At 32.0% G+C, this 19,484-nt stretch overlaps 1 protein-coding gene across 1 annotated transcript in view; it reads left to right on the plus strand.

Moving 5' to 3' along the window:
• Window positions 1-19,484, plus strand: part of LOC124359537 (adenylate cyclase type 6) — a 164,019-nt gene that overhangs the window by 78,501 nt on the left and 66,034 nt on the right. The window contains exon 2 of the mRNA XM_046812351.1: window positions 15,300-15,343. The gene's annotated coding sequence lies outside the window, so the exon portion shown is untranslated. The remainder of the gene's footprint in view (window positions 1-15,299; window positions 15,344-19,484) is intronic.

Consider the following 19,484-nt stretch of genomic DNA (forward strand, 5'->3'; position numbering starts at 1 on the left):
GGTTATAATAAATAAAAATTATCATTTAAATATAATATAGAGTTTATAGTTATATTGATTGTTGAGTCATTCTAATATTAAAGTTTGAGTGTTAGAAAAAGTTAACTAAAATATCTCAATCGTAGGCCCTACTGTATCGTCTGTAAGTGGAGTTTGAGGAAAATTCAAAAGAGGGATCAATTTGTTGTTTCAATTTTATTTTAAATTTATGATAGGGTAGGCTACTTTTGCGTTGTCATCACTGGGCTCCTTAATAAATATTGATGTAATGTGATTTTTTTAATGAAATTCTAAACCAACATGAAATATTAATAATAAATTTAAGTTTGCAATAATGCGCTGTTATTCTGTGGTAAGGTGATGGTCATCTATCCACTTGTTGTACCGTTTACCGTTTGTTGTCCACAACGAGAGAATAGTCAATGTTGGCTGACTGACAAGTTCTATTCAAATACGTTCTCACTGTGAGAGCTACACTCAGTTATCAGTTACACGGTGCATGTTATCGCATTACTGGCGTTTTAAAGAGAAGTTGTTCAGTAACTCCTGGATTTAAATGGATGTATTACTGAGATAAAATACTTTAATCCTTTAAATTATTGAACGAAAATGAACGAAAATGAACGAAACTACTGACTGCTCATTCTATAAACCCAGACTTTTTTAAACAGCTATATTTTTAGTGTCTCATGATAACAGTTTATTTCATTCCTATGGTGCGGAAATGACAGTGGTTTTTTAAGTCGGTAGCCGCATGATCCAAGGTACAGGGTTTTGGTTTTGAATTAAGTTTATTGATTCAAATCGTATTTGTGAAGGATACACTTTTGCCAGTACTGTCGACTGTGCTCTGAACGAACTCTTCCCATTCCGTTTAACAAGATCGAACATGACAGTTACTCATGAAGACGTGTATTGTTAGGCGAACCAACCTTTGCTTAAAGTAAAACAATACATTATGTGATGAAAATAAGTCTTGTTTCATATTTAATTTAATTTAATCTAAATTCAACGCAAAATAAGAAGTCTTTTTAAAACACAAATTAATTTATTACTTTACAATCAATACCCAGAATTTGTCATAAATATCTTTTACGCAAAACACCCTCATAATTTACTTACTTCCTTGATTTTATTAAAGAGTCTCTTATTATGCTTGGAAAATATATGACGAGATTGCTAGTACTTGTGTTTTGTCAAATTTTATAGCACGTTTTTTTGTGACTAAGTTCTGATGACCAACGTGGCGGCTGAAGTTTCTTGTGTGAACTGTATTTATTAATCTATGAAGGCATTAACGCTTATTTCCCCAATGTAGAGTGAACCAATACTACACCAAATTTGTTTGTACTTTGACAACATTATGTATTCAGATTTCAAAGCCCTTTGGATGCATTCTCCTGTAATGTCTCGTAAAATGCACTTTTCACTACACTCAGGTATCTCTATGTAATACTCCTGCTACGGCTTAATACCTAATTTTCAAACTCGAAGTCATTATAATACTTAGTAAAAACACTTTTGATAATATGAGTCATATGAAATGTTTGAAACATAAGTAGGCATACATCAGGTATGTATTACTTTAGTGTTCATGCTTGAGAGTTACAGAGTTTAACCTGATACTTATATCATGTATTGCACGTGTAGGGATATTTCTGGTTCGAATTAATTAATTTTCCAACGCCAAATTTGAATCTGTTTTGTTACCACAATAAAAAATACAAACACATAGGTTCAGAAACCTACTTCCGTCTAAAGCGTTTACTTCAATCCCTTTCATAAGATATTTCAGCACCATAGTAGAGTTTGCCTTTTTCAGACAAAGAAGAAAAAAAGATACATACATATATAATATATATATATATATATATATATATATATATATATATATATATATATATATAAAACTTTACCTTAGGTGCAAACATTCACAGCTTTGTTCATTACGGTGGTTATTATAACTACGTTTTAATAGTATTTCAAATGCAGTAGATTGTTTAATCGTCATTGGTACAATCTAAGCCAAAACTTTTGATAGTAACTCCGTCTTTGCAATGTCCTTCGGTCAAAAAAGGGCCTACTCTTGGCTCTTGCAATCTGCTTTCTGTTTTAGATATTTCCAGTGCCATAATGTATTTGCCGTTCCTCTCCCGATGATTAAGCACTGTATATTAAATGTTTTCTAAACTTTTAGATGTAAATAAATGTTTTTGCCTCTTTAGTGAAATTGACCTGAAAGTGTGAACCGTTGTTTAATGTCAGTTCTACTTTGATTAGTTGTAAAAAATATATTATAATTATTTTCTCAACTTCTTAAATGTCCGGAAAACTTTTCCTATTTTTATCCTTGTCAGAACCTTCTTCGGACTTCAATAGACATAAAAAACAATAATTAGCTCATTGGTCCACCTGTTCCCGAAATTAGCGCATCATTTAGCTATTCGTTTATACATATAAGGTGTCGATGTCATATTGAAGAACAAAGAGGATAGCGTCCAGTTGTCAAAAAATTAACAGCCTGTAATTAGCGCTTACTTCAACATAATTGTTATCTTTACTGGGGAATATGGATTGTTGGCATTTAATACGTGATAACGATGGCTCTTCACAGTAAAGCTGAAATATTTCAACACTTTAATTATCTTAGTAAGCATCTTTAGTAATTTTGGATGAGGTATGAACTAAGAAACTTAGACGTTATTCATTTATACTGTATTACAGCTAACGCTAGTTAAAATTGTAAAATTATTTAAAGCTAATAATTGACAGTATTATATTGGTGTGAAACGATGTATCTGATTTTAGCTGGTGATAATACACAAACGTTATATATAGTCAACGACGATGTGTTATATATGGGACATATTGTTGGTGGGAAAAAGGGAATCAATTTTACCTTGTTACTTTATTCATATGCAAAGTTAGAAACGTGTTGTGAGGGCTGCAAAGCTGAAAACCCGGTCACAAACGTCTGGCAAATGGTTCGGATTTGCTGCAGTAGATGTCGTGGTTTATTCACAACAGTTGAGTGCAATACATTCTTAATGCGCAACTGATTTCAGGATGTTTGGGCCTAGGCAAATAACATATAACGTTTTCTGAAAACATGTAACAATTTATCCAGTTCCCAAACTTCGTATTTTATGGAACTATGTTTCAGTCTCGTTAGACATCGAGTTAGCCTTAACTATAAATATTGCAATGTTATTTGGAAAACTTTTTATCTCAAATTTTTGTAACTATTAAACAACATATGTGTCTCAATTTCTGAAGGCTGTTTAACAGTTGGTGACTACAGGATAGTTCGACTGAGAACAAAGACATTACTATTCTTTCGTTTATCACTCTTTCTAACAGGTAAATATAATTTTAAACATATTCTGACAAATTTTACTGTAATTTACCATCCATATAAATAAAACTACATTTTCAGTATATTTACACAGATCAAATAAACAAAATTTACTCTATTGGATCTACAGATAATTCATGTCTCATAAGTGGTGTAATTAAATATCCTGTACTACTCACACAATCTAGCATGCGATTTGTTCACTGTTCAAGATAACGAACATGGCTGACACACTTGCATTGTTGACTTCTCTCATTCTAAAGTCAATAACCTGTTTCATCGTAAAAACTTTCATAAAAACCAACACAATACCGTAACCTTATTACGTCATGCCGGACCATCTCTTCTTTCTGATACTCCAGATTCTACTCTGGTTCAATATAACTGTTAAACATATAACATATTTTAATTGCAAATAGGTGTTTTATTGTAATTCCAAACAAAGTTTAAGTCATTAAAACAGGTCAGATGCAAATATTAAATTTACAAGAACGTTTATAAATAATGTTTTATTGTGTAGAAAAAAACAAAATACTTAGATTGGACACAATTTTGAAAGAATACAATATATCTAAAAATCTTCGAAAAGTAGTTTATATTGGAAATAATCTGTTGGGCTTCAAATATCAAACCGTAATAAATGAGTCAAAGAGTATGATCTAATAACTACTGTTTTCATCTACCATAAAGTACTTTGTATTTTAGTACTCTTGGTCTGTTATATATGAGTACGAAATAAAAGCTAGTGCATCTGTTTATTACATTGCAATATAGATTGTATATGATCTTTTTGGCTTAGAATAAAGACTTTTATTTTAATTATTTTCATAACTGTGACACTAAAAAGAACATATGCAGTTTACTTAACGAATTATCGTTAAAATATTATTTCAATTCTTTTTAATTTTTATGATATGCAGCATATTTAGCTGTTTATATTTATCATTTTCGAAATTAATCATACTTAAGCATTCGTCAATGTTATAGTTTTCAAAAAACTAAATGAAATTATGATAAGCAGTGTCGTCATTATAATTTATTTTGTTATGCTGTCGAATCATTTCTTTTAAATTCTTAATTTAGCCTTCCGTTTTTCAGTTTCAACACCAAACTCAGTAACAATTTACATAATGTATTATTTAATTACTTTGATAATTAAATTCATATAGTGTATATGAAATCTATACAATTATTGTTATTGTATTGGGTTACATGTTTGTCGTATAAAATTTATGAAGTCGTCCTTACACTTTTGGGCCTTTCGCTTCATAAAGCCGAATGAAGGAGATCGTAAACTTGTACCCTGTCTCATAAAGTAAATGCCACGACCCAGATAACCCCCTGCCATACATGACATTATGATACCTTTTACAACAAAGACCTTCATTCGCTTCATGGACTTAACTGACATTATTTCCCGCCGTAATAGTAATGTAAAATGTGTCCATTAACATTAACCATTATTTTCATTAACTCGAACACTGCACTGGCAGGCTATGAGGGAAACATTTAACTAAGTTATTTTTAATGGAGCATCGTAACTGGATAGTTACGAACTATGGAAGGATGCCTTTTCAATGTGTCTTTAAGAAAATCTCGTTAAAAGTTACACTGCTAATTAGTTTTTGAACTTTACCACGAATGTTTCGTTTTGTCTGGTTTTAAACAATAACAAAGTCAAAATGGAAAATACATTGTAAACTATTATTTTTTACTAGTACAATTAAATATTTTTAAAGTTTAAGTACATTTTTATTTAAAAAATATTAAGAAACTAATTGTGATCTTTTTACCTTAAAATCAAACCAGACAGGATATTTTTGAAAAGGTCCTTGCTGTAAGAGTTATTATCCTTGTCAGAAGTTTACACAATAGACATGTAATTAATAACATCGAAAACTATGAAATCAACAAGCCCTCGTTAATCATTTTATCGGCTTCGGTTAATAACAAAGGCAGTGTTCCTTGTTTTACGAATATTGCAAACTATTGCTAAAACCAAACAGACTGTATATCAACTTGTATAATACAGATTAATAGACCCTGTATTACACTGGTATAATTAAATAATAAACACACCTGGGCTTACTATTAATAGATCTAAGATAATTTTTAAACCGGGATCGGCATATTTAAAATATTGATTTTTTTATTATTAAATCGATTCCGGTATATGTTACTAATAATATTTTAAAAGCAAATTAAAATAATAACCCTAAAAATGAGACATAATGTATCATAAACATCCTTTATATTCCTTGTGAATTTCCCTTTCGAGATATTAACAAGAACATTTTAATTGTGATAGTAAAATTATTCTTTATGGAATGACAGAGGAAAGACAGTTAGGTTTTTGATATCCATAGTTCTTTTTCGATATACTAAATGATTGCTATAGTGTTTGAGAAAATCTAACTTCAATTTCACATGTTGTAAAAGTAAACACTTACGACTCTTGAATTTACTGTGCGACCTTAAAGTTTAGTCTCCACGTTTTAAGGAATAAATCATTATTTAAAGACAGTGTTTGATTTAGAAACTATAAAATTTTTTATGTCCTTAATGTAGTAATAAGACTGTTTAATTACATCCATTAAAATTATTTGTCATTCAAAAATCTGTACAAGACTATCGAAGTGAGACAAGTCCCCAAAGTTAGCTGTGGTAACATTCTGTGACATTTGTTAGCACTTCTGTCTCAACTCGTTAGTGGCTGACAGCAACTAGTGCCTCCATTGTCTCACAGTTTGAACATTCAGACCATTACAGTATAAGTGATTTAAATTTGTGTGCGGTGACTTAAAATAGTTATTAGTCGATCAATATTTATAAATACTTCCGTAACAACACAAGGATAAGCAACAGTTACAACTAATTGGTGATCCTTATTAGTGAGGACATGCAGATCAATTAGTCTGAAACACAGCACAGGGATCTGAACGGCAAATAGCTGATATGCATTATAATTACGAACTCAGTCCATGTCTAATAGAATACAACCAATACCAACACGCATGAGAGTAGACTGCCACCCCATAATCATGCCGTTCTACAAAACTGATGGTATCATCAATAATTCGAATTGATAACGTTTTATCTGACAAACTTATCAACTCGTTTAACTTATCTGACTCGTTATCATAACTCGTTTTGACTGCTTACAACTTATTTTGAAAGATGATCGGTCTACAAAAAATGAGAATGATATATCTCAATTGCAAGTATAGCAATGAAGTTCATTAGTGTAAAGTAAAGATAACGTACTTTGAATAACAATAAAGTAGAACTCATAGATTAATTTAAGAGAGTATTTAACGCAATAGTTCTTTTCATGATAAATTTATGAACTACACTGCTACAAGGAGAAGCAAAGGAATGCCATGTCTGATCGAAGTGTTTGGATTTCTAATATATTTCATTTTAATTAACGAATAATATTAAATGAATGAATTTGAGTTTAGCTCCAGTTCTTTTATTGAAGCATCAGACTAGACTCCTGGAATCTGGAGTTACGTTCGGCTGAAGAGATCCAAAGAAAGTCGACGACGAAGAAACTCAAACGGAATATTTACATCGATTCTAAATCATAGACCGCTAGCTATAAATAAGTGAAGTGTTAGTCTCATTGTCTCATCAGGTACACAATTGAGTGCACTACGATATGATAGACACGATCTCTAAGCACGGTTTAGCAACCGACTTTTCTACACATAACTTAGCTATGGTAGGAAGGGTTGATTCAATTGAAGTTTGAGGAAGTTAACCTTCCTTTTATTGCAGCATCTGGTATCTGACGTTGGATCAGACTCGACCCCTGAAATCCCGGAAACATGAATCCAGATTCTCTATATCACATAATTCTAATCAATAAGTAAATTTAGTACTCGTACCAGGTATAGATACTTCCAGATAAATAGTAAAAACTAACTTTACTTTTATTGTTTCTGCGATGGTGGAATTAGAATATTTTGTATTTCGAACAAAATTAAATTATGTATGCAATGACGTGTATTTCACAAATTAAAATATTAATAAAGTTTAAATTTATATTTTTATCTGTTTTACTTCTACCAGATGTATACCATAAATGTATAATGCTGCATACGTATCTATAATGTATGATTATAGCAAATTAAAATAATATTGAAATAGTTTCTTTGTATTGTTTACAATACCGTCAGAATAAAGGCATTCTCTTTTGTTTTCGTTGTTTTATTAAATCCGATTAAGGAATTTATATTTAATGTTCTTCAATATTATTTATCAAGTGAATTTTACACATTAATATGTAAGGTGAGATTAATACCTGTTCAGTTTTTTTATAGCTGCAATGATTATATAATGCCAGAAAGTTTTAACTATTCTTGTTTATTGTAACAATAAATTAAAATTGGGATATTCTTTTCAAACAATACTGCCTCAATAATATATTGGACAGATTGCACAATGACTAACTGGAAATTGTATTATTCGTCATTCGTTCAATAAATTTAATTAATAATTATAAGAATAGAAGTGCTCTATATTCCTTTACTTCTGTGCCCTGTATCTGTCGGTCACAAAGGATCGGTAGTGAAAGTGAACCGCTGGTTACTTTGTACCTGGTATTTGTAAGCGTTACTGAAGTGTACTTGTAACGGTTGTGGTGGGTACTGAGAAGTACCCTTACAACACATCTCTACTCTGTTAGAAATTGAGGGAAATTTTTCCTTAATCTTAATATTTGCTAGAACATGTGCAGTTAAAAGTGCATTGCAATGACACAGAGTTTGTTTATTTCTTTACAAACTGAAAGATATTTTTAAGAGAAGAGGAACATTTAGAGCTGTAATTATTACATTAGTTCAAAGGCGAACTTTAGTCTAGCATAGTTCTTGCCGAAAGCTTTAAATTCTGTTTTTGACCATCTTATGTTTAGTAAATTTTCTAAGGTAATTATTTAATCGTTGAAATCTAAATATGTTGTGGAAACTAATAATGATTCCTAACAGAATATACACAATACAAATATAAACAAATTTAAAACTGTGGTTAGATTAACTAAACATATACTTGTGCTATCATAAAATAATGTTTATACAGAACAGTTAATTACATTTGACAGGCTCTTGCAATTAATATTTCACAACATTAGAGACCAAGATGCGATTTTTCACTACTTTAAAAGTCAGTAGGGTGAAAACTGGAGAATTTTTAGAAACGAGCATAGTCATACCAGTAAGAATGTCCATGAAAATTTTCAGTATAATCGGTTGAATATAAAGCGAAAAAACCAAAGCATTTTCGAATTTATAATATTATTTTAAAACTAATATTCCCTGAACCTTGTTGTTTTATTTTAACTAAATTGAATTAATTGATTTTATATTGTTTAAATTATTGTTATTATTATTTATTTAAGATAAATCAGGAATATGTTATTTTAATCAAATAATATTAATTCGTAGTTCAGGTTTATAAAATTCAATTGAGTGAATTTACATTTATACATCTTGTGAATTTTTTACAATAAGATAACAAGCTTTTGCCGGTTTACTTTTGTTTTTGTGTAAAATATTTTAAATGTTTAAAGAAAACAGTTAATATTTTAATATTGATATCCCCTCACCCTCACTAAACTATTTTGAGAAAAAGCAACCCCCACAAACATTACACAACATACTTTAAGGTGTCTTAGTGCACATTTACAATAAGATTTTACGTTTAGTATTTCTTATTAAAAGTTTAATGAAGAAGAGACCTTATTCTATCACGAGTATACGAGGAATCACTCTTGTATTTTTCTTCAACAAAAGCCGGGAAACTACGGTATGTAGTGAACACAAACGGAGGGATTGTTGGAAACTTCTGCTCGACTGACTATCCGGTGGAAAGGAAGCATCAATTGGGTGAAATATCGGGATTGCTGAACCATTACATTGATGCGCAGCGCACAAAAATACCGTGTGCTTGTATTGTGAACATGTCACTCTCTACTTTATGTACAAGTTACAAGGAAATAATTGTAAGCGGTAAATACTTTTTTACAATGCTGTTAGAAAATGTAAAGTAATTTGATTGTATATGGCGCGGTTTCAAAATAGCCTGTAAAGTTAAATTTGCTTTCATTGTCAGTTTTTTCTCATTTTAAAATTAAGCACAATCTAAACATATAAAACCAAATACTCCTTTCAACGATCCCTATTTAACTAAAATTATTTTTTGATTTTTGCACTTTTTTTATTATAAAATAAAAGTTAGTTAACGGATTATTAAACTTGCATCTCTGTCACGTAATTATTTAGTAAAAAAGTACCAAAAACATCAAACTTAGATAAACATTTTTCTTACATATCCCAACATTATAGCAGCTTGAACAGTGAAATCTCACTTTATACAATATATAAGTATTTATGCTTAGATTGTGTTTAAATAATTTAATTCGTCCAAATTATGATGTTATTACAATTATTTATAAGTGCTGGAAAGAGTATTACAAATATACAATATTACTACAGAGCAGAAATTAAATCTAAAAGTGGGGTATGATGAGTTTATAAAAGCAGTTCCCAAGATAGAAAATATAGTAACCTGGGTCAAGGCAAGTTCAAAGTTGACCTTTATCCACACCTACCGCTAATACCTGTGATATCCTCTGACTGACTCCAGATCCTTTGTGTCTGCTTATCAGATATAGACTTCAAGAATTTATGTGCCGTCACCTCACCTCATTAGACAGTTGTCATTTAGTTTATACATATTTAAAAAAATATATTTTATGTATTCCAGTTTTGATTCTGATCAAGCTATTTTTATGATTACAAACATTATGTTTTATTCATTAAGGATTTGAAAAATATTTATATATTTTGGCTTGCATATTAAACTCCGTAATCATACGCTTCTTTTCTTTTGGTTCTCTTAGGACAAGAAGCTTAGAAATTGCACCTAGTCCTAAAAGGATCTTTGCGCTGCTTCCAGAGGGTCAGGATTCTGGATGGGTAAGATTGGGAGTAGAGACTACCTTCTGCCGAGATCCACGAAAAAGAATTTAGGGCATTAAGGGGGGTCGGCATGTCCTATCTTCCCTATGTAAAATACCATATCTTTAGGTACACATATCTCAATAACTAATAAAGATATCCAGTTAATTCTTTTTTTGTTGTGTTCCCCACACCTTAATCTTTAATTAGAGCGATTGGTTTTTATTTCTCAAAATGTTTTCCCAAAAAAATCTTTTTTTTAATTAGTCATTAAATATTTGCGGATGTTATTTGTATATTTTTTTAATGACAAATTTAAAAATAGGAATATCATAAAACCCATGGCTTAAAACAAAGATATAAGTGTGGGGAACACAACAAAAAAAGAATTAACTGGATATCTTTAGTAGTTTTTGATATATGTGTACCTAAATGTAAAAAAATCTACTTTTCGGAAAACGCCAAAAAACCAACTTTATTATGAAAAACGGAAAAAACCTACCTTAGTGCATGCCTGCTCCATAGGAAGGGTTGTCAGGGTCTTCCATATCTTCATAAACATCTTCTAACCTCTTATTGGCAATGCTGAGCTGTTTACGGCACCGTTTTTCAATTTCTTGCATAGCTTTATCCGATTTTTTTATCCGCACCTCGTCAAGCTCCTTCATGACACGGATGCAGTTTGACCCAGGATTGATTCCAAGTTTGTGTAAAATTTTACACTTTATAATATTACCACGGTTGTAAGTAGCTATTGCTTCACACACTCCTAGTTCCAAGGTATTCTTCATTACAAAAACTGCTTTAGGAACCCGAGACCAGATGACACTGTTCAGGGATTCGCTAGGATTCTGCGTGCCCCCGTGCAGACACTTACGCAGCAGATGCTCTTGAGAGAGATCCCTGAAAATAGGCTTTATTTCATCCATAACAATTGGAGGCAGATGGGTGTGGTCCTTATGATTGTATGGTTTTTCCTCAGCTATAGCTTTCTTGAATTTGCACCATGTATCAGGTCCATTGGGGCATAGTGCATGAGCAGGTTCAGCGTTAGATGAAACAAGATGAAAGTAAGTCGCCCAGACTGCTGCTTTCATTTTCTGCAAACTATCTGTATTCCTCATAATTGCCAGACCATAATATGTCTGTATTTCATCTATAACAGAGTTAGTCAAGCGACCACGGCCTCCTATCTTTTTACCATCGGAAAGATCTTTTTTCCCTATTTTAGTCTTTAGAGTTCGGAGCCTGGTGCCCATACGTTTTCTAACATGAGCTATACACTCTAACTTTTCTGTTACATACTCTGGGCCATAAGGGGCTTCCTTTTGAATGGTTGGGAATGCAGCACTGTCGCCGTCACCTAAGTAATATCTGTATTTGATACCCCTAGTAGCCTCTGATTTCCTGAACATGTCAACAACACCGGCCACCTCCATTCCACCACTTGTCCCGGCATAGTTAGCAGCACAATTACCTTCATGTTGTTGATTTAGTCTGTTTTTGCACCTACAAAATCTGCTAAATACCCTAACATCTACTACTTTCCCGGTATTAGCGGCAATAGCAGTAATAACACCGTTGTGTGAGACATGGCCGCGGCGCTGCCAGGTTCCGTCAAAAATACCAGTTATATTCATATCGCCATCATTTTCAACCACAGCTTCTGTGGCTGCTTGTTTCATTTCTTCTTCACAAATTTCTTTTGCTGTTGCTGCAAGGGTTTTGTTGTATACCTTGAAAGAAGGAGGCTTTGGTAAGTTCATAACTGAACAAAATGTCTTCGCTGCCTGCTCCCCCTTCCCAATACAGCGAAAAGCATAAACTGCTCGAACATTTACTTCTGATCTACGGTTTCCTAATTTTTCACTGTTACTAGATGATACAGAAAATCCACACTCATTACACTTTATTTCAATTGTCACAGATAGGCCTACTCTGTTACTTGTTTGAAGTGAAAGTGAACCATTGCATTGAGAGTAAACCGCTATGTCTAAAAGCAACTTCTCAAAACTCAGCAAGTTTACAATATCATTACTACAATTGTTACTCATACTTATGTATTGCTCATACTCATCTAAACTACTAACTAACTTTTTCCCTGATGTGCTCTGTTTATTTAGATTACAATCATCACTTGGTCCAGGAGTAGGCGTAAGTTCAGTGACATTGGAGCTAACACTAGGCCTAGCAGAAGTATCACCACCACTTCCATTGTTTGTCTTCCAAGCTGGTACCCCACTGAATAAACTTTTACGTTTTTTAAATGTCTTACTAGGTACGCGAGGCATTTCGAATAAAAATATAAACTACAACCACTTTCAATAACTTTGGTAACTAAATTTCACCATTGAAGCATAAACAATCACAACATTGAAGCTGTCACAACATTACAAACACAAACATAACCAACAAGTCAGACAAACAATAAACAGAACATCTGACTGACACAACCAAAGTGTATCACGTGATGAAGTGTTGCCAACACAGCTATAATAACAAAAAAAAATCTTTCGTAACAGTTTTAGAGTGAGTACTATATTGAAGCCCAGTCGGCGTGGTGGAGCCACGAAAAAACTACGGTGCATACTGTAATAAAATGTCTCATAAAAAAATAAATATAATAATAATAACAGTAATTTTGGTATCAAATTAAAGCTAAAAAGTAGAGGAATTTAGATAGCTAAAAATCTAAAAATCGATAATTTTGACGAAAATTCGTTCCGACCCCCCTTAATCTCAGTCTCGTCCCCTCGTACAAATTTTAATTTTAAAACAACAGTTGTTCCATAATATTCAATATGTTTAAATATTTTATACCAACTAAAAGTGTTTTGCCAATGATGCTCAACATCTCATCAAACTCTGTTATTCATATTTTAAAATTTGTATTGGGAGGGCTGTACAAGTGTTCCATATTCATAGTACGGTTTGTAAATTATTAATTCCCAACAAAATTTACACAACATTTTCAGAATTTTCTACAAGTTTTTAATGTTGAAACTGACAAATAAATAAAGACATCAAGTGCCATGAAACCATATTTTCTTCTGTAATATATACCAAAAAACAATTATATCCAATAAGTTTTAAAGTACAAACCAACTTTTTCTTTCAGATCTATTTCAAGAAGAAACCAAAATGTATTTATTTTATGAAAAAACAGAGGTTGTTAATATTTTTCAAAATTTAGTTTTTTTGTGAAAAATAATTAGAGCGTTATATGACATTTTCATGATTATAAACAGACAGGAATGTCCTGGTAATATTGGCATGACACTAAATTATCGTCTATCAAGTCAATATCAGTCAGTAGTGAATGTTGGAGATTGTACGTAACAGCTGATTCGTAACGTTGTCGGCATCCGTATTGGTATCGATATTGCTACTGATTACGCACGCATAAACTTGTTTATTACCAAAACATGAGATAACTTTCAGTTCATGTTCTATTTCTGATACAAAAACCATTGCTTTCGTGGTGCCTTGTTAGTGTGATACTTTATTAAACGTGTATGTATTTGTAAATATGTGCACTAGTAACTCTAATCCTAAACAACTAATCATGGATAAGAGATTTTCCAGTAAAATACAATTAGCTTGTAAAGCAAATAACATTAAACTAAGTGCTTCTAGGACACAGCTTTAACCGATAACATTCTTAATTATAATAATGATGCACCTAACTAAATAGTTTAAAGCAAGGATAATTTGATCTTCAGAATACGTATTAGCCCCTCACACTACGTTAAGTGGGTCATTTTAAGATCTCATACGAGAGAGTATAGAAAAGTGCTTATCCTTCTTAAGAAATATTTTATTATTCGTCACCTAAGAGTATAACAAACTAAATCTTTGTCCTTGGCCTTCACCCAGGTATTCTAGTTCTTTACAAGAGACCTGTATGCCTTGGCAATGCACTAGAACAGTATTATAAAAGTTATAGTCGTGCTGTATTGTTAGTAGATGAGCATTCTAAACATGTTAGCTTTTAAAAGGAAAACTCCTTTTTAACATATTCCAGGTTTTCCAGGGTGCCTTTTCCTAACCGTTACTTTCAAAATTGTATATCCTACTATAAAAATGTAAGTCATTCTGTTGTCTATTGACTTGTTTTGCTAATTTCCACTTTACTTCATCTGTTTTTTGTCTGATTTTTAACTTGTAAGCATAATATTTCTTGGGAAAGACTAAAATACAAGTCAAACTTAACTGAATAAACTAATAAATAAATATTTTTGGACATGTAGTGTACACATGAAATAGGAATAAAGCCTGTATTATTTAGCTTGTGCTCAGGACTAGTTCGTCATCCACCATGACCCAGTTTATATACAAAGTTAGAGTTTTTGTTTGGATTAATTCGTCAAAGTCTATTCTAGATTTAACTGTATACTATGACACAATGAAATATTAAAATTATGAAAACTTATCAAAAGTACTCGTACTCGATGGTGATTAAATCCCGATAAGGTAAAACTTACTATCAGACGTACTAACCGGAGGGAAGTTGTGCAATGTGGTAAGGACTAGACTTCCGAAATACTTAATCGTATCAATCATTACTGCTTTATTGACAATGGGAATACAAATACACTCAGAACATCGTTATAGATTCCAGATTTTTATTTCATTTAAAGATAGGTATAAGACGTATTCTACCCATTTATTTTCAGCAAACGTCTCTAATTAAACAGTTCACATCGTAGGCAAATTTTCCAAGATCCCCTACTCCATGGAATCTGCCAATCAAGTAAAAATAGAAAGCTTCATACTTAAGAAAACCCCATGACATTTTCAGATAAAAGTTAAAGACCTTATCGTTGTTCAATCCAGTTAAAGTTTATATTGAACGTTGACTAGTAATTTTATGTTAATTATGCTTTTGGTGCTTTTAGTTTAACCGAGAAAAGTTTATAATGTATATAAAAATTTGCCACCGTTATAATAATAAGCAAACTTATGCATTCTTTCTTTTCTAGGAAATAAAAGAGACTATGAAATACTTGTCACGGTGAAAAGCTTGGTAAGCTCAGTTTTCAAACTTTGTAGTTAAGTTTAATGCTGTTTTAAATTTATGACTTTTATAACTCTATCATACTAATTAGCAATAAGCATAAAACTAAAGCCTGATTTAGAGTAGTTACTACAGTTACAGCTTAGTAAGAAACATCGTCTGTTCTGCTAAGATCAGGCCATAAAAAATAAATATCAAATTTGGCTTTAATTAGTATTTATAATGTTACTGATCTAATGAAGAATAATGAATAGTTCATACAATGAAATATGGATAAATATAATAACAATGGATCCACTTGACATTTTTATTGATGGAGAAGTTCGAAAAGAACTAGGGCTTAAGTCAAGTTATTAATTATTTTACAAACGTTGTAATACATAAATGTTGACGAAGACTATAAAATGTTATATTGCACTTTAATTGTTTGCATGTTTTGGAAATATCGTAGCCCCCTACAGTGTACCACTCAACAAAGAGAATTATTGGGAATTTTACGGGAAGAGTGTACCATAGTACTTTTATATTTAGATACAAGAATGAATTATGTCATTGCGCAAACGTTGAATATCTAATCAATAAGACCCTCTTCAAACAGCCGGGAAATTGAAGTACATACAAATAATACATCAGTTTTACAATTAGTTTAAAGGTATAGGGCATTTAATTGTTAAAACTGTTTTAATTTAAATAAAACTCCACTCGAAACGTAAACAACCTGTTTAATCGCCGTTACAAAATATTTTATAATAATATTTTATACTTTTTTGTAAATATTCAATGTTATTTTAGAACCAAAAATAAGTTAGGTAATTTAAACCGAGTGATTGATACTGATAAAATATTATTTCCATTTTCTGCGATGTATACGTGATGAAAGGAGTATGATTTTAGTATAGAAGACATTTAATTATTATTTTTAAACCTACTATTCCAAAAAAGTGAAATTTATGTTTCGTAATCTAAACATACTGTATATCTGAGTCTTTCCGTAAATTATTTACAGAACTACAATATACAAATTTTAGTTACCAATGTATGGTTCATACCGGGTTTAATATTTCATAGACATATTTTCAATCTAATCGAAACATTCAGATAGCATAAGGCTGTGCAGTGCTACTTTCATATCAGACAAACCTAAATGTACGTGCAATGTCGCGGTAAAACATTGGTACAATCGTGCCAAAGGTTAAGGTAAATAAAATTGTTCCGCTACTGGATACACAACAATACCATAGTATTTATTCAGTGTAACACAAGCTTTATAAGACTTACGAATTACCATTTGTATTACTTCAATTGAGCAATGAGCATGGCTTTTATAAATTAATCGAGCATTATTTGTGTGTGCCCGCGCGTCTGTGTAGAAAAAAGGTCAATAAGTATAGAAATGCTGTACTATATCAAATCTTTTTTTATTGCCAGAACGTTTTACAACATATTGCAAAAGTCAACTTTTTACACGCTCAAGTTTTTGTCAAACACACCACAAGAAATCTCATTCAAACATGCAATTCGCAAACTTACATCCATTCATTCGCCAATCATTCCTACTTCCAGCAACAGATTCAGTCAGTCTTTTTAATCGGTGTTCTCCCAATCATGTGTCAAAACTCGCCAACATTATAAATGTTTGCCACACTAAAAAGAGTTTCAAACGAGTTTTTAACACCTTGGCCGTTGAAGCGTATTTGATTGAATCAGGTAATTTGTTGACGAAATGAACACCTGCCTGTGAAGGGAAGCGTCCATAAACCACCGTCCTGTGTCTACCACTTCGATAGTTATCTCTGCTTCTAGTCTCATTCTCTTGTATATTTCTGCCATTCGTCATGGCCCATTTAGAAAAACCTAATAGAGTTGTTTTCAAGATGTAGAGACTGGGCAGCGTCAACAGTTGGATTTTTTTTAAGGCTTCCTTGCACAATTCTCAAAAATTAAACTAAGCGATAATTTGGATCGCTTGATATTTTGCCGCTGAAAGACTCTCATGAATTGATTGTTTACAAAAGTTCCCCACAACACCCCGTAAGTGAGATAAGGGATAAGTCAAGCCATAATACGCCGTCATCAGAACCTGATTAGTGCAGTATTTACACATTTGGAGGTTGGAGGTGGTGTCGATTGTCGGCTGTGTCACCCACGTTGGCGTTTTGACTAACAACTCGAGGTAAAACGACCTCAAAAAATCAACCAATTGTTTGGTGGAGGATGATTACTGTTAATCGCATTGATGTTGACATCAAAAACATGATTGATGTTGACTATCGCCCATCAGGAAATAATCCTTTTGTCGGCTAGTGAAATCTATCAGTATGGCTTCAAAATTTGTAAATGTTTCTCATACCCATTGGGAGACCTGTAGATTCCAATCCCGCTCAATGTTGATCTGTTTGAATTGAATTTTATCCCGACTGCCTCAAAATCTTTTTCAATAATTTTGAAGATTGGAAAGAGAGAAAGTGAAAGTTTATCCAACAAAAATCGCGACTTTTCCCCCTTTGAAAGCTGTCGGCAATATGAAATGGCCAATGTGAAATTTGGCATAGGTCCATGTTCTTGTAGTCAAAACCGTTCTCAGTTAATACAAGTACATCTGTTTTCATTTCTTCATAAATCAGTTGAATTCTTTCAAGCTTGTTAGTGGCATATTGGGTATTTTGGGGAAGTAGTCAAATATGAACTTAATTGAGAAATGTTTAATTCTTTTGAAATTGTTGGGTAACGTTAGTCAAGTTTGCTCGACGGCCGTACATGGAGCCCCTAAAAATCAGAATTAATTCTATCAGTCACAGGAGATGTGGTGACTGTCGAATAGCTGGTCATTACGTTTCTTCAGGTACAATGTAACAAAAATAAACACATAATAAAACCAATAACATAAAATACAATCACATTAGTAATTTAATAAAGATAGCATTTAAAATTGTAGTTTTATAACCACAAGGTTTAAATTGTGGTTATAAAGATGTGATGAGTGTTTAAATGATCTTAAGTAATTACGGACGATTCAGTCTGTAAGGAAATTTTGATTTTGTGACAATTTTACATGACTGTTCTAAATTTCTTAATTTTGAAGTGTTTAAATTGTTATGAATTGTTCATATTGGTTTTACTGTCCACAAATGTTCAAATGATTCGTTGTGTATTTTATCAAGAATGACAAATTGTATTGATTCATCATTATGCTCTCAATCATAACGGTGACTTGTATTCTTATTCTTAGATCGTTTGTTGTACAGCCAATATAGTCTTTTGGAGCATTTTTACATTCGATTTAGTACACTATGTTTTTCTCATCACATGTCTCATCAGCAATTATTTTGTAAACTTTTTTATTTTAATTCTGATGACTCTTCCATTTGATTACATGCATGGTATCTTGATTTATTATATGGATCTGCTTAGTTGAATTTAGTTTCTACATCTAAATCAGCTGGTAGTTTGGGTTTCGTTATAATGTTCTTTAAGTTAGGAGGTCTTTTGAAAACAATACTTGCTATACTTTTCAGAAATGAGTGTCCAGAATTGGGCTTTTCCATAGAGTAAATCCTTCGGTATCTCTCGTGAACCAATAGGCAAGAACTGGAATATTCACTGATATATTCAGTTGTCTTGTACTTATGTCCAAATAAAAGGTGTTCCGGTAGTTCATGTCTTCTTGTAAAGGAACCAACAGAGTTTAAAAATATCAAACTATAATCTTATTCTCAGCTCATGCTCTAATAACCTCAATACCCTTAATAACTACTGTCTGATAGATAAATAATACTTACATTACTATCATATAAGTTGATAAAGAGGCTGAAAGTGTATAAATAGGCGGTATGTAAATTTTTAGCTAACTGTGATGTATTTACGTGCCTGGCGGTTGGTTTTAAGTGTGTCAAGCTAATATACATACGATGTCGTTTGATGTTATTTAAACCTTTTAATGCCCTCCAATATCGACTTCCACACAACTAATGCGGCTGACGATCGATTTTTAATGGTAGGAGAAATCTCTACATCGATTAAACAGAAAATATACCATGTGCTAATACAATGCGAATTGATTCTCGACTTCTGGACTATGACGATCATTGTCGGGTTGACCTTTAAAGAATGATCCACAAGAAAGAGGCGGCAAAATTCTATTTTACAGGAT

Source organism: Homalodisca vitripennis, chromosome 4 (assembly GCF_021130785.1).
Source record: "Homalodisca vitripennis isolate AUS2020 chromosome 4, UT_GWSS_2.1, whole genome shotgun sequence".
NCBI classification, from domain to species: Eukaryota; Metazoa; Arthropoda; class Insecta; order Hemiptera; family Cicadellidae; genus Homalodisca; species Homalodisca vitripennis.